General features: G+C 42.6%; 1 long non-coding RNA gene across 1 annotated transcript; it reads left to right on the forward strand.

Annotated features, from left to right (window-relative positions):
* Positions 1 to 5320, forward strand: LOC141372768 (uncharacterized). The gene is made up of 3 exons (XR_012378172.1): positions 1 to 66; positions 2213 to 2288; positions 5108 to 5320. It is a non-coding gene; the product is annotated as an uncharacterized lncRNA (long non-coding RNA).
* The last annotated feature ends 11399 nt before the right edge of the window (positions 5321 to 16719 follow it).

Genomic DNA, 16719 nt, shown 5'->3' on the forward strand with positions numbered 1-16719 from the left:
AAGGAAAGAAAGAACCTAAGAGGTAGAAACACTCTTGGTCACCGGGGCAACTTCTGCCTGTCCAATGTAGGTGTTTTCCAAATCTGCATAAATACATAAAGGTACCTGTGAATGTCACTTTCCATATATATTATATGCCCCAAGTTCTCATTGTACAAACTGAACGTGTTAGCCATGAGGACTTCTCTGTGCCACAAAGCTAACATCAATAGAAGTAGGCCTATAAACACTCTCACAAATCCACCTCATTCCAGAAGCTAGTCATTGGATGATTGGACGCACATCCGCTCTGTTCCAAACTCTGCTGGCTCTGTCATGTTTATGGTCCAGGAAAATGGACCTGCCTAGGATCCCTCCTCATGCCTCAGACTGGAAACCCAGCTGGACTTCTGACATTTTTCCTTAAGATGAGTTGGATTTCCTTCTGCACCTCTCCTTCCCTTCTTCCAGAAACATTCAGCCCCAACACTCTAGGCTAATTCAGAGCTCCTTCTTCCTCCTTAAGTGGCAGTTCTGCTGGGATCTGGACAGTATCCATCCATGTTACAAACCACGCCTGCTTTTCAGGCACACATGTTTCTCATTTATTCTGTAGAACAATCATGTCAGACAGGGATTGACAGTCCCATTTCACGGATAGGGAAACAGACTCAGAGAGGTTTGGTCCCACGTCAAAACAGATGGTGCTCCTGAGAAATTAACCTAATTTCCCTGCCTGCACATCTTTATGCTCTAACACATCTCTACAAATTGATGCCATGCACTGTTATCCTGGATGACAATCTGATTTCTACAAAGGTTTGGATAAACTTACCTCTTTTCATTATCCATTCAATGTGTTCTGCCTTTGTTTCCTCTTCTATTAAAAAGACAAAAAGTAATAAGGCTAAGTTACCTATGTTTGGTCTGTTGAAGTAGTTTGAATTCTTCTGGACTGAGATGAATGCAAATTGCCTTGTTATTTCACTAATTAATAATGTCTGCTTGGAAATGCGACTATTACTGCACAATAAATGATAAGCCTTGTAATTATGGATGACAGTAATTGCTTCTTTTTTTTGGCCCTTAACTGCATCCTAGTTTATCTTCCCGACTTATAGCTATCTCTGTAGGGGTTAGGAAAACATTTTTTAAGAATCAAAACAATAGGTTCCTTTCCCAGGGGTTTGGAAATTGATGAATCATCTTACTCTGCTTGCAGCATTCAAACTAACTGTGTGCTTGACACATGGGCGGAAAAGTGGGCTCTTTGAAATTTGAACCGGGTACAGATCATGTCACCTGGCTGGCGCATGACCTGTTCCACTCGCCACCTGACCCCCTGTGCCCAACGTCACCTGGAGCCTGAAATCTGGAAGCAGAAAGTCCTTGACTGGAGTCAGTGGAGAGAAAATCATCACCTGCTTGGGCACAAACATGCCTGGGGACTGCGTCACTGTTTGCTAAGTGGGATCAACTAATAGTTGCACAGCGGGCCTTCAAAGTCCCGTGGTGGGGCTGATGAAGTTTCTGTAAATGCACCGCCTGTGCGGAGGCCTTGGACTTTGAAGCTCAAGCACTGGGAGCATTTTGAGCTTGCAACAGGCTCTCTGCTGAACTCTATTTGGTTAAACTGCAGGAGAAAAGAATTGACTTCATCTCCACCACCTTCAGCTGGGTCCCTCTACTCTGGGCACACTTCTGCCTCAGGGCTTTTGTACATGCTGTTCCTTCTGCCTGGACACCCTTCCCCCTGGATAACAGCCTGGCTTGCTCTTACGTTTCACTCACGAATCACCTCCTTAGAGACCTTCCACGCCACTCTCTTTCTCCTTATCCTGCCTTATATTTCTTCACAGCATGTGATCCTATTTTACTTAGGTATTTATTTGATCAGTAGTCTATGGTTTGTCTGTTCTACCGGAATATAAGTCCCCTGAGAGGGGAAACCACATTGCTTTTGTCCTGCACTCTGTCCCAGCACCTACAGTAGGACCTGATCTATAGTAGACCCTCAAGAAATATTTCTTGAATAAATGAATACATGAAAGAAGGAAGGAACGTTTTTCCCTCCTATTACAAGTGGGAAACTGAAACATAGAGAAAAATAAACTAGTCAAGTTCAACAGCCATTTAGTGGCAGAATTAGTATTAACACTTTGATTTCCTGACTCACAAACCAGTTTTTTTCCCCTTCCATATGACACTGTTCTCCAAATATTTGGCAACGAAGACATCCCTTGACTAACAATTTGTTCGCCAATCTTTAGCCACTTCACATCTACGGCACCAACTAGAACTTCACAAGGGTAAGTGCTTATTAACCAAGTTCTTACTGAGTTCATCGGTCTTACATAACTCTTTCAAAGGCGAGGGTGATTGAAAGTTACTTAAGCTATCTATTACATTTTTGAAACATTTTCAATATAAATGGTTATAAATATTTACTGTATAAGTGAAGATATACATAAAGTATAAGTAAGTACTACAATCCCATACAGAAGTAGCCTTCTTGGTATATTTAATATATGTTTAATAATTGCAATCATGCTATATGCAAAGTTTTCTAATCTGTGTTTTATATGGTATATTTTAGACTTGTTCTGATGTCACTAAAACAAACAGTTTAGGGACTGCTTATATTCTGATATCTGGTGTGCCATAATTTTACTTAACCATTTTCTTATTATTGGTAATTAAGGTTATTTCCATTTTTTACTTATTGGATTTCTAGGTTTGGGTTCTCTTATATTTCTGGGTTCAGTTACTATATTAACATTTCCATACTTGTCAAAACTCTGCAGAGAATGAGTTGTCCAAGTTCTTACAAAAAATGCTACATATAATCTAAAAAAAATCCTGGGCCGCAAGCTCCAAGCTTCTCTCTGAATCAATCAACATTGAAGGTTTCCCTCCTCTGCACTTCCAGTCTTTGAGGCTTGGTGTGGAAGGTAGGAGCATGGGGACAGCGGGGCTGGACACAGTGACCAATCTGAGAGCAAATAGACGCTTGGGTCGTGTGTTTACCTTTCTGTCCTGTGTGTGTGATTCTGGCCTGTGTAGCAAGGGGATGAAAATCCAGACTCACATTTGTGGCGCCTGCAGACCTCTGCCCTTTAATGACGGTGGCACGAGTTGTCCTGGGCTCTAGTCAGCATGACTCAGCCCTAGAGTAAAACTTGGCAGCTCTGCATGGCCAGGAATTGGTCCTGCCTGGCATTTCAGTGGAGAAGGGAAGAGCTCCAAAGGGTCTCTCGGTCTGAGAAAGAACTCTGTGTTCAGAGTGCGATACTCTAGCCATAATGCTGGTTAGTGGCAGCCGTGCCGCGTATCTATCATGCTTATAAAACTCCAATTGATGCTACCATTGCCAGCGAGCCTTGCAGCAGTAATTACTGCTGCCGTTGGTTGAGCACCTCCTATGTGCCAATGTGCTATGCCAGGCTTAGCATGCGACTCCCAGATGGTGATAGGCTGTTTTCTTTTACCCTACAACCAAGTCCTGCTGCATTTTCCATATAAAGACACGGAAGTTCAGAGAAGTTAAGGAAGCTGCTCAAAATCATACAGAGCTGGGATTTCAAACTGGATGATTTGACGTCAAAGCCCACGTAGGACTGCATACCTCTGGTTCTGCAGAGTGGATGTCTTTCCTTCTGTTGAGATCCCATAGTTCTTGGGAGAGGTGTCATGAGATGCACTGGGTTAGACTTATCCATTCAACAGCGATCCCATTAACTGCTCACTTAATGAGTCCTAACTTTGTGCCAGGCTCTCTACTAGTTTCCACTGAGAATGAACTACACTCCTGGTGCTAAAAGAGGAAGAAGATAAACACAGAGAAGAAGATTGTGGGCGATTAAGCCTCCATCCTTAGGACCTAGAATACTATATTCAGCAGAGGAACTAGGTCATTATGGAGACTCAATAAATCTTTGTAGAAGGAAGGAAAGAACAAAGGATGGGTAATATGTTATAAAGGACTTAGATCCTAGTCTGAAGGTGTGGAATCTGCTCTCAGCTTTACTTTGCATTTGCTGTGCAACCTTTAACACCTACACTTACTTAGACTTTCTGAGCCTGCCCCCCATATGTAAACGTGGGGATGATGATACTTGCCTGATTCCACTCACAGGATTTGTGTGGATCCAGCAGACCAGAGGATCATCTATGGGTATAAGAGCTACTAAAAAATGTAACGTCTTAGACCAACAGTTGAGCCTCTTGCTCATTATTTTCATCTCACCCTCTCAAATCCTCTCTCATCCCCAGCCAATGCCTACATGCCCAAGCCTCCTGCTGGTCCTTGAATCCTCCATCGCCTTTTCCAGATCCCTCTGTGCATCCCATCACCTGGATCTGGACTCTACTTCCTTTTTCCATTTTGCTTGGTCATCTGCTCTTCCTTAAAGTTCAAGACCAGCCATCAGCTTTGTGTGTGTGGCCTTCCGGGTGACACTAGCTTGCTTCTGGCTCTGTGTTCTTGTGATGCACGCTCCTTAAGTCAATTCTGACACACCTCCCATTTTATACTCATGCTTTCTCTATGTGCCTGTCCTTCCTGCTGGGCCAGGAGCTCTGTATGTACAGGGATGGTGTCACACTCATTTTCATATGCTTGTTGCCTAGCATGGTGCCTGGTATATACTAGGTGCTCAATATGTGCCTGCTAAGTTTAACTGAATCAAGGGCCCCAGAGATGAAAAGCAGCTGACAATAATTGTGTAAAACTTAGGGAAGAATCTGAGTAGTCTCCAGCAATTATCAACCAATGGTAAATTTTTTTTATAATGATCTTCATGTTGGCTTTTAAAAGATAAGTTTTGTGGTATTAGAATACCTGAAGCCAAACAAACAACCAAAAAAATGCAAATGTAAATTTTTATTTTTGGTCTTCTCCCCCCCCCCCCCCCCCCCCCCCCCCCCCACCCCCTACACCCTGGACTTTCCCAGAAGTCAGATTCTAATTATGTATTTAATTAACCTCTATCCCCTGGGGTTTCTTTGGATGACTTTCTGTTTGAAGGGCTTACAACCTTGAATAGGCCTGACATGGTGACTGGTGTTGGCTTAGGTAGACTGCCTTCCGGATTCTCAAGGATTGCCATTAACGTTGTTTCTTCATTAGGTTTCCTGCTATCACCTAAGTCCCTCCACCTCCGGGGCCTGACACCAGCCAGGAAACAGAAGGGAAGAGGAAGTGAAAAAGGAGGACGAAGAGAAAGAGGAAGGCTGCTGGATTGCTTTAAACACTTTGAGCACCAGTGGATGAACATAGTTACGTGCCCAGACTCCTGCCAACACTAGATATTCTCATTTTACTTAAAAATAAGTAAGTATAAATCCCCTTTAATTGCTTTATCATTATATTTATTTGGCTACTCACGAAGTTAAGGATTTTTCCATATATTTCATAGCCAACCGTATTTCCAACTTTATGAGTTGTCAGTTCACAGAATGAAATAGGTTTTAGTATGGAGACCATCATCTTCAGAGATTTACAGCTATAGGATTTCTTAAAACACACCAGAGTTTCACTGTACCTGGATAAAATTATTATTCTCGATTGTAAAATAGAATGAGTCTCTCTAATAAGTATCTATGCTTTCAGAATGGAAACACGGTCCTTGTACTCATGCTAGGTGCCAAAGCAATATATTAGTGACCTAAAGCTACTCAAGACTTGGTCCCTCAACTCCCACAGCTCACAGGTGCATAGAAAGACACACCAGAATGATCCAGTGCAGGATATTATGAGAGGTGCTAGGATAGAGCAGCCACATTGTGCTGTGGAGTCAAGAGAATGGTCACGTGAATACGATACACGGTGAAAGGAAGGGTAAGGCTCCAAACAAAGCAGTGCTCTAAGTAATGTAGGGAGAGAGGAAGTGGGCAACTAATGAGGCAGAAACTTCAGGACTTGGGAGTGGAGGCTGAAGCAATGTGTTGATTTCCAGGTTTGTGGACCCTTCTTCCCCCCAAAGTCCCTTTATCTCTCCCTTCCCCACATGTGTGAGAGGAAGGCATTAGTTGTTTGGGACAGACTTGGTTCCTCTTACATAACCCTTAGTGAAGCAGGGGTTTCTTTTGGCATGAAAACACATCAAAGTTATCTGTGACGGGTCATCATCATCAACAAAAATATTTTAAAAAGAGTTTGTGGGCTATGTCACCACTCCAGTCCGAAGAACACGAGTCCAGGTAACAACTGAAATTACCAATTTGGGCCTTGGACTTAAGGAACATCCACTTAGGAGTGAAACGGATTGAACAAAAGGGGCAATCTGGATGAATCTGGACTCTTAGGGAGAAGAGGAGTATAAAAAAAGCATGATGGGGAATCCATCAAAAGGGGACTCGGGGGCGCCTGGGTGGTGCAGTTGGTCAAGCAGCTTACTCTTGGTTTTGGCTCAGGTCCTGATTTCAAGGTCATGGGATAGAGTCCTGCATCAGGCTCCAGGCTCAGCATGGAGTCTGCTTGAGATTCTTTCTCTCCTCCTCCTCCGCCCCTGCCCTGCTTTCCTGCTCTCTCTCTTTCTCTCCTTCCCTCTCTCTCTCTCAAATAAATAAATACATTTTTTAAAAAGGCAGGGGTACTCAGCATTGAATAAGGGAAATAAAAACATTTGTACCATCCTCTGGTGCAAATATTTCCTCTTCAATTATCAGCAAGATAAGTTTCTTTCAATTATCAACAAGATAAGTATCAATTATTTTCCTATTCACTGATCAACAAGATAAATTTCTTTCAGGATGTCCTTCCTTCTGGCTGTCCCATTGACTGGGTTACACACATAATTAGACAGAAAAATGAATTGATTGCAACTGTGAGAGTTGCTACAAAGTAGAAAGGCCAAGTGACTTGAACTGCCTTATCTAGTTAGGGAGATCAAGAAAGACTTCCCAGAAGTGACCAGTAAGTGGAAATCTGAAAGATGGAGAATTAGAAATGATCTAGAGCAGAGTTTCTCTCTCTTGGAGCTATTGACATTTGGGGCCAGATGACACTATTCTGTAGAGAGTTGTCTTGTGCATTGTAAGATGTACAATGATATCCCTGGTCTCTACCCACCAGATATTAATAACATGCCTACTCAGTTGTGACAAGCAAAAATGTCCCCAGACATTTTTAAATGTCCTCTCGGGAGAAAGACTGATCTAGAGGGAAATGCAGGGGGTGTGGCATTCTCAAGACAGGCACCCCTTATGCCACTCGAAGGCAGAAAACGTGATGATGAGCAGGGCAAAACTGCTGTGTCTGGATCCTGGAACCCCCAGTGGATTGGCAGCGCAGGGTGACATAAACAAGGTAGGGGTAGAGAGATCATGCAAAACCTCAAGCATGTGGAAATGTTAGAGAAATGGGGTGAACACCATATACAGTATTCTTGCATGACAGAAGATCCGTGCTTAAGCATGTACCCATTTTATCCCCTCTGAAGTCCTTTTATCTGGTTATGGTAATGGACCCACACTGTTGGCAAACCGTCAGCATCATTTCTATCTTGGATCACAGAGTCCCTTTAGAATTTTTGGTTTTATTGGCTCTTTTATATTACTTATATTATTTATTTATTTATTTATATAATTATATAAATATATATTTATATAATTAATATATTTATTACTTTATATTACTTATATTATTTCACTTTCAAGCTTCACTCAAGAGCTTTAAAAGAAAAAAAAAAACCTCCAATCTGTTAACCTTTTCAGCTACAATCATTTTTTGTATTTTGCCTTTCCTTCTGCATTTCTCACACATATTAAATCTGACATGATGGTCTGACCATTACCTCCTCTGGGAGCCAATGTACGATCAAAGACTCTCCAGGATCATATCTTATCTCTTTGGCCACCTTCCTTTCCCCATAGATTTGCTGCTCATATCCCCAAAGAGATGGTTAGACATTTTATACACTCTCCTGTCATTCATTTGCTTACATCTTCTTATCATGAACTTACTGTGTAATGGCCAACACGGCATCTTGGAGAGGTGACCCTCCAAAAAAAAGATGACATTTCCTCATGATTGAATCAAATCTACCTTGAGAGATGGTGTTAATTAGATTACTCCTGTAGAGTCCATTTTTTTTTAAGTTTCTCTTCTTTTCATGTCCCCACTCACTCCACCTCTCCTTTGTTTGTCATTTCAGACCATTTTCTAAAAATCCACTCTGAGGGGTGCCTGGGTGGCTCAGTCAGTTAAGCATCCGCCTTTGGCTCAGGTCATGATCCCGGGGTCCTGGGATCAAGCCCCACATCAGATTCCCTGCTGGATGAGGAACCTGCTTCTCCCTCTCCCTCTGCAGCAACCCCTGCTTATGCTTGCTCTCTCTCTCTCAAATAAATAAAATCTTTGAAAGGGTAAAAATAAATTAAAAAATAAAAACCCACTCTGAGCCTCATTAAGGGAAGCTCTCCCTCTCATTCATCTCTACCTAAAACTCAGAGATTGCTTCCCAGGAATTGAATTTGCCACTGTTAAGTCTCTCTTCTCTTGTGTCACAGGGACCCTACCTGTTGTGCCACAGCTAGGGTAAAGTAAGTTCTTCCGGACTGGCAGGGATCCGATTTTGGAGTCAAATTAGGACATAAGCAATTGGTTCGAGGCAAATTATTTGTAAGGAGTGAAAGATACTTACAGATACTTTTTCCCTAGTCCTATGCAATTATATATGATCAGGTGTAGAGAAGTATGGCAAATGTGATCGGGTGGGCATAAGACCCCAGAATCCAGGCAAGATCAGATCTAAGGTGAGTATAAGCATAGGAAAGGTGGTACAGGAAAAAAAAAAATCAGAAACTAAAACAAAAGAGAGGGCTTCTTATTATGGATAACCAAGACAGCTTTCACAAGTGGCCCCAAAACATACATATTTTATCATCCATCCATCCATCTCATTCATCCTTGCATACATCCACCCATTTAATATTTATTGGAAGCCTACTATAAGCCATCAGTGAAGCCTTGGGCTGTAGCTGCCAAATTCAGTGAGTTTAAATTTACTCAGGAGTGAGAGGCTATATACAAGCTCAACAGCACTCAATTCCAAAATGCTCTTCCGAATGTTTCCCACCAAAAGAGAAGTAGGTACATTTGGACACTCAAAGAAGTCACACACTTGATAAAAACAAGCAACCAGGGGTAGCTGGGTGGCTCAGGGGGTTAAACGTCTGCCCTAGACACAGGTCATGATCCCTGGGTCCTGGGATTGCCCCTCCCCCTGCTTGTGCTCTCTCTCTCTCTCTCTCTCTCTCTCTCTCTCAAATAAATAAATAAAATCTTAATAAAAAAAAAGCAACCAAAGAAAAGAGGTGGTCAGAAGCAATGAAAATTTCTGTCCCCTCATTGGGATAGATTAGGGAATAGTAAAGTCCCTCCATTTTTTTTTCTTTGTAAATCTGCTAGCTTCCTCTGATTTTTATCAGTTTTTTTTTTTTTTTTTAAGTAAGCTCTACACCCAACGTGGGGCTTGAACTCACAACCCCGGGATCAAGGGTCATATGCTCTACCAACTGAGTCAGCCAGGTGCCCCATAGCTTCCTCTGACTTTTAGCGAAGAAAAAACAAAAGGGCCAGGGTGAAGTTTAACAATCAAATAGGTGGAGTCAAGAACTACTGGGAAACCCTCTGATTTTTATTAATCTAGAATTTAAGGTAGCTGGGCAAGAAACCCCTTATCCTTTCAACATTTTCCCTTTCCCCAAAGGACATTTATGCCAATTGCAATCATGAGGCATGTTACAAAGCAGAGAACATAAAATAAGTAGCTTTGAGAAGTGAAAGATAATTGGAATTGACTAGGTGAGCATGGAAAGAATGCAGCCCAGGCAAAAGAAATATGCATGTGCGAGAGCCCTGAGGTTGGATGGAATCTGGCATATTCCAGTAGGGGAAAGGCCACTTTGACTGGAAGGTTGAAAATAAGAGGAAGATAATGCAGAAAATGTAAGCTATGACTTTATTATAAGTTCAGTGGGAAACCAAGTACTTTGAGCTTAAGAATGGTGGTCTTGTTTTTTGAAGTTGAAGAGATGGAAGAAATGGTTGGACACTGAATCAAAGGGACAGAATTTAGCTGGAGAGAGAAGGTAAGGCTAGGAAAAGCATGGCAATGGCACGTTGTGGAAAGGCTTCCTTTACACTTGACCTGTGACTGGAAGAACATGTAAATTGAAGAGGAAGAGGGCGCTTTCGCAGGGGCCTTAGTTTTCTTCACCCACAGTGGTCAAGGAAGGGAGTAACATTGTCTAAGCTGTATATCTCCTATATGTCCCACTTAAGCCTTGTAAGAAGAGAAGGCTACAGAGGCAGTCCATGGTTGAGCTGAGATGCCCATGGAAAGACCTTTAATGGGTACTATCTTGAATCTTGAATGGGGAGGAAAGGAAGGGGAAGTGGAGTAGATGATTTTCAAAGTCCATGTATATCTTGCTGAAAGAAAAGCATACTCCCAGAGATAGGTCTGGGGGCAAATATTGCATGGTTCTCCTTATTTTTATAATTCGCTAAATCTCTATCGTCCTTCTTTCATTACGCTCACTTTTCAGCAGAGAAATTTCAAGACGTTGTTTTAATCCACAGTGTAGAGCGCATGATCAAAATCAAGAAATCGGCCCACTTTGTTGCATTTTCATGCATCTATTTATCTTCTCCTGTCTTTGACCTCTTACTTTAACTAATTTCCAAATCCTTAGCAGAAATTGCCTTCCCACCTCATCATTTGCTTACTACCACTCAGATTTTAGTAGCTCACTCCTTGGTTGGTCCCAGCCAATCAGCAAAAGGCTGAAGTAGAGCGGCTGCTCTCTCAAGTGGACGGGTGGAGTAAGAAGGTGGGGGGTTAGCTTTGTCCGTCTCCATCGCTAACCATCATATCAGGGCTGTTTCATGTGTCTGAGCAAAAAGACGGCAAAACGACATTTTTGAACAATTTCCTTCTTTTTTTCCTGAGCCTAGGCATGGAGTTTCATTCACTGATTAGCTTTCACAGGATGATTAGTTTCCCAGAAAAATTTTAATTCCAGTTTTCTTCTTGTATCTAATAACTTGTTCTGTATTGGATATGGGCCAAAAGTAGTTTCCTTAGAAACATTAGCCACTTTTCCCAGTTTCCTTTGGTAGCCATTATCTGTGACAAAATTAGTAGACATACTTGCTTGTACAGTGCAACAGTTAAATCACAGCCTTTAGAATTTAATTGCTTGGTTTAATTCCTCACTGCACTACTTAATTATCATTTAAAATTAATCAAATTTCTTAAACTCCCTGAGCCTCAGTTTCCTCATCTGTAAAATGCAAATAATGATAATTCCTGTCTCATAAAGTTTTGGTAATATTTGAATAAAATAAGTACATATGGTTTCCCTAATAATGCTAGCTATTATTACTCTTTGGTTTTGTTATTATTGTTGTTGTTGTTTAAAAGATTTTATTTTTAGGTAATCTCTGCCCTCAACATGGGGCTCAAAGCTATAACCTCAAGATCAAGAGTTGCATGCTGTATGGATTGAGCCAGCCAGGCACTCCTATTGTTGCTCTTTGTAACATGCACACACACACACACACACACACACAGAGAGAGAGAGAGAAATGAGTAAGCACAAAGGAATATGTATCTGGAGGCTACTTACAAAGCAATGCACCATCCAGGACACATCTAGGAAAGTGGAAGGCAGCCAAGAGAAAGCTTCTGTGTTTCAGTAATTGAAGGATTAATGAAGACCCACCGTGTGACACCTCCGGTCTTACTCGTTGAATAAGTCCCAACTCCTACCTTCAAAGAGTTTAAATTCTAACAGAAAAGACAAGCCAGGAAACTCTGCAACAAGAAGTAGGAGGAGAAAGAAAAGAAGAGTAGGGGATGGGGAGAAGAAGGGGAAGGAGAAAAGGGAGAAGAAGATGGGGAGGGTGGTTGAGGAGAGCAAGGGAAGGGAAAAAGATAAAGCCTCTGGCGTTGGCTTTGTCTTAGAAGAAAACCCATTTTCTACTTGTATGAAAAGTCATGATCCCAGACTAAAAATTCGGCCTGAGTTGAATTGAAGAAGCCATGGCTTTAAAACGCCCTGCTCATTCTGTCGGTAGTAACAAGAACACAAATAACCACCTACACTTACTGAGCTTTCCCTGGACACCAGACACTGTGCTAAGGGCTTTGTAAGTAATAACTCACTTAAACTTTACAACCATCCGGAAAAAGTCCCAGTATTTCCCTTTTGCAGATGAGAAAATTGAGACCGCACTGCATGAAGCATCTTGTGAAGGAAAGTAAGTAGGTTGTGAGGAGAGCGTGACTAAGGTTTGGGAACTGGGACTTGAAAATCCAAAGGAGCAGAAGTGCAGGGTGAGCTGGGACAGGTAAAGGCAATACCCTCCCCCATCTTCCCAAAGTTCCTGGACAAATTGATCACGTCCTGGAGCTTCCCCAGAACTTGGAATGGTTGTTCATGGCATGTTAATTCTACTGAATGGAGTCATTCTGGTTGTGCCAATCATTACAGCACAGGTCATGACAGCGGCAGGCCCAGGGGGGCTGGGTAGACAGGAATGAGGGAGGCTTAGCCAGACCTGCGCAGTTAGAGAAGATGTCCTTGGAGAGAAGCTCGGATGTGACTTCAAGGATGAGCAGAAACTCTGCAGGCAGAGAATTAGTGATGGTAGGCAGGGTGTTCCAGGTACGGCGGATGGCATTGGCAAAGGTACCATGTGAAACAGGTTGGTGCGATGGGAGCCACAATTAGGCAAGCAAAATGAATGCTACCAAATTAATTGTTTCAAGTTAAACTCTACAACCATGGAAGAACCCAGAAATCCTCATTCATAGTCTACCTACTTTCTAGGAAATTCAGGCCACTGATTTCTCTGCCTTCCTAAGCTTTAGCGAACGGTAGGTGAGGAAGAGAACATGGTACTGGGGACAAGTACTCTCAGAGGAAGTGGAAAAATGTTAAAATCATAAAATCAGAGACATAAAAATTTAAAATAATAGACTGTAGCTTATAGTACACAGATGGACTCACAAACTCCAACAGAACCACCGTTTCACCTGAGAGTATCATAACGATAGGCCCTAGCCCAGTGTGAGGGACTAAATGTTTAGGTTTAGATGAGGTCATGAGGGTGGGGCCCCCATAATGGGATTAGTCCTTATAAGAAGAGGAGGATACCAAAGGGCACTCTCTCTCACTCATGTGAGGACAGAGCAGGAAGGCAGACATCTGCAAAGAAGAAGGCCCTTTCTCACCAGGACCCCAGCCATGCTGGCACCCTGATCTTAGACTTCTTAGCCCCCAGAACTGTGAGGAAACAAATGTCTGCTGTTTGAGCAATTCCGTTAACGGTATTGGTTGCATCAGCTGGAGCTCACTAAGACACCTAAACCCCTTCCAATGCACAAATGGTTTCTGAAATAGTCCCAGAGCATGGTAGACCATTCATATCTTAATGTGCGCCAGTGATGGGTTACATCACTTTAGCAGGTTTGGGAGCTAAGGAAGGAGAAGCTCAGATACCTCTCAGGTTTTTGATTTGGGAGCAGGTAGAAGGTGCTCTGTAAATGGAAAGGTGCTGGCTTAAGCTGGAAGTACCTTGCAAGATAACCAGGCAGGAATACCCAGCAGGCCTTGGGACACGTGAAGCTCAGGGAGAGATCTTGGAGAGCAATTTGGATTTGGGAAATCAGTGGCTGATAGCAAGTCATGGGAACAATGAGAGGGGAGAAGCCTGACTAAGGGGTTATGATTATCCGATGACAGGGGGTGTTGGCTGCACGGTGAGTTCTAAAGAATGCCCATGTCAGGCCATTGAGAAAACCCACCAGGACAGTAAGATGGCCTTCCAGCATTTAGCCTTTCCTTCCAATACCCTGCAGCTTTGGTATGTACTTAATGCTGGTGTCCTAAAATAAATAGATATTTTAGGTCCAGAGGAGAGAGGAACTTCCACTTTATTTTAGCATCTATAGTTCTGTTGATGTAACTTATGTCTATATTAATGTTCCAGCAGCCATAGTCTGCTGTTGACTCATTTTGAATTTTTAGTCAAACTAAAACCCCTGAGTTATGTTCTCATTAACTGTTATAAAGCCAAGTTTCTGTAACTTATGCTAGTGTGTTGGTTTTTGACCTTACATATAAGTCTTGTCTGAATTAAATATTTCATCCTTTGTTCTTTGGTGACTTAGGTCATCAGGAAGAAAAAAATGATGTTATATTTTATTTCTTTGATGTAAGAAGTCAGGTAAATGATTAACGTGAATTATCATCCAAAATATTTTTAATGAAAAACTGTGGTTTAAAGAGTCAGGTTTCAAACAGATTACAAAATATCATTCTTTCCTTAGTTCATTCTGTAAATATGTGCTACATGTCAGCTATTTACCAGGCACAGTACTAGGGGCTGAGTATTCAGGAATGTAAAGAGTCCAGTCTCTTCTCTCATGGGGAGATCAACATTAGGCAAATGAATAAATACATAAAATCATTATAAGTGCCATGAAGGAAAAGTACAGGCTTCTAAGAGAAAGCATGACAGGGGATCTCCATTAGATGGGTGAGTCGAGGCAGTCTTCGGAAAAAGCAGCATTAAGCTAGACCTGAAGTATGAGTAGATCTCAGCTAAATGAAGGTGGAGTGGAGGGGCAAGGTCGAGACAGACTGGGCACGTACAAGATCCAGAGGCAGGAGAGTGCTGCTGTGTCTGATGCCCCAAATGAGGGTTAAAGCCACTGCATGGCAGCAAGGGGGTCAGCCTTGGGGGGACCGGTAAGTAAGGGGGCAGCCAGGTCATCTAGCCTGGTACCTCATGTGAAGGATTGTTTTTTGTTTGTTTGTTTATTTTTGTCAAATGCAATGGGAAGTCCTTGAGGTTTTCAGACAGAGAGTACCTTTTTTGTTTAAGAAAGATGACCCTGGGGGAGCCGTTGAAAGGTCATTGCCAAGGTTCAGGGGAGTGATGCTGGTGGTTGCCTTTGGATGGTGGCAGCAGAGATGGGGAGATTCGTGATAGGCTCTGACAGGATGTGTTGGGGAAGGTCTAACTAATGATGGCCAGGTTTGGGGACTGTTCAGCAAGGTGAATGGAAATAAATTTACGAAGATGAGGAAAACAACGGTAGTAACAGGTTTACAAAGGCAGTCTGAGATTTCCCACATGGACACGTCTAGTGTGAAAGCCTGTTAGTTGTATTACTAGTCTTAAATGTAAGAAATCACATTTCTGGCTCGGGATATACATTTTAGAGGCCTTGACATGAGATGCAATTTAAAGCCAATAGATAAAGTTGGGTAGGAGACAATACAGATCATGACTTGGCTTGAGATCAGTGCTTTAGGAAACACCAGCATTTAGAGATGGTGTGAAAGGACTTAGCCGGCCAAAGCAATAGAGAAGGAAGGCACGGAAAGAGAGGAGCAACACCTGGACTGTGCTGTCTTACAACATAAGAGAAATGGGTTTTGAGAAGAGGACACAATTAAATGCTAAGAGGTCAGGTAAGTTTTGCGGCATTAAGTGCTTCTATGCGAAGTCCTCGTGGGTGGATGTGACTTTATTTACGTGTGGGCCCCTAGACCTTGCTTCGTGTTCTCACATAGCAGACTCACAATAGGTTTTTGCTAAATCAATGAATAAGTAAGATAGGGAAATCATATTGCCTGTCACTATCTGCAGAATGGTTTTTAATGCATAATTAAAACTCACAATTGCACTGCGAGAGTCCTGTTTTCCAAATGAAGGATTTGCTTCCTGGAGAAATTAGGTTTCTTGGCAAAAGTCAGATGTCTAGTGGTATGGTATGTGGCCAGAACAACTCTATTGTTCTGTACCAACATCCCAGTTCATTAGCGGTGATAAATAAATGAAGTCATATAACTAGAAATTAACATGGATTAGTACATATTAACATATGTTAAGATATATATCTCGGAATGTGTTTGTATATGGCTCTGTGAGTGTCTATGTGTGTCTTTCTAGCCCAAAACTTGAAAATACAATCAAAGATGAAAACCATGGGGTCCACATTCCTTAGTATAAAGGGGGATGGGATCCTAAAGAGTGTAGTCTGGGTATCCAGGCAGCGGATGGAGGAGAAGAGGCTGAGGGTGTGAAGGACAGTTGCAGAGCGTTGACAGTGAGTGGGGCTGGAAACCAGTGGCCATCAGGACAAAAGAACTGCCCGTCGCTCCCACAGACATTGTACAGAAGACAGACTGAACGTGCCCTTGGACTAGAAGGGACTGAGCTGCACCTCAAGGATTCTAGGCACACTCAAACATGGGAAACAAGAGCAGGTGCAGTGACTTCACAGAGTGAGTACAACGACCCAGGGTGAGGGAATTAGTCATTCTTCACCTTCTTTGTCTCACGTTGTTCATTTGCTGTTAACAACGGTTAACGGTAGGAAGGATTGTCCCTCCCACCATGACTTCCAGTTCCCATCACATCTGCAAACCCACATTAACCAGCCCCAAACGGGGAATGTGGGACTTGCAGGGCATCTAAGATTCAGGAAGTTTTGCTTCAGTTCAATGGATTTTATCAAGACTTCTGCACTGTCCTTTCTCCTGATTCCTTCTCAGCTGATCTGGGAGTGAGCGAGCTCATAAAGAATTTCTTCTCCTGGGGCACCTGGGTGGCTCAGTCGTTAAGCATCTGCCTTTGGCTCAGGTCGTGATCCCAGGGTCCTGGGATGGAGCCACGTGTGGGGCTCCCTGCTCCGCGGGAAGCCTGCTTCTCCC

This window comes from Callorhinus ursinus, unplaced genomic scaffold (genome assembly GCF_003265705.2).
Source record: "Callorhinus ursinus isolate GAN/ISIS: 27379988/994484 unplaced genomic scaffold, GSC_fseal_2.0 scaffold5, whole genome shotgun sequence".
Classification (NCBI taxonomy): Eukaryota; Metazoa; Chordata; class Mammalia; order Carnivora; family Otariidae; genus Callorhinus; species Callorhinus ursinus.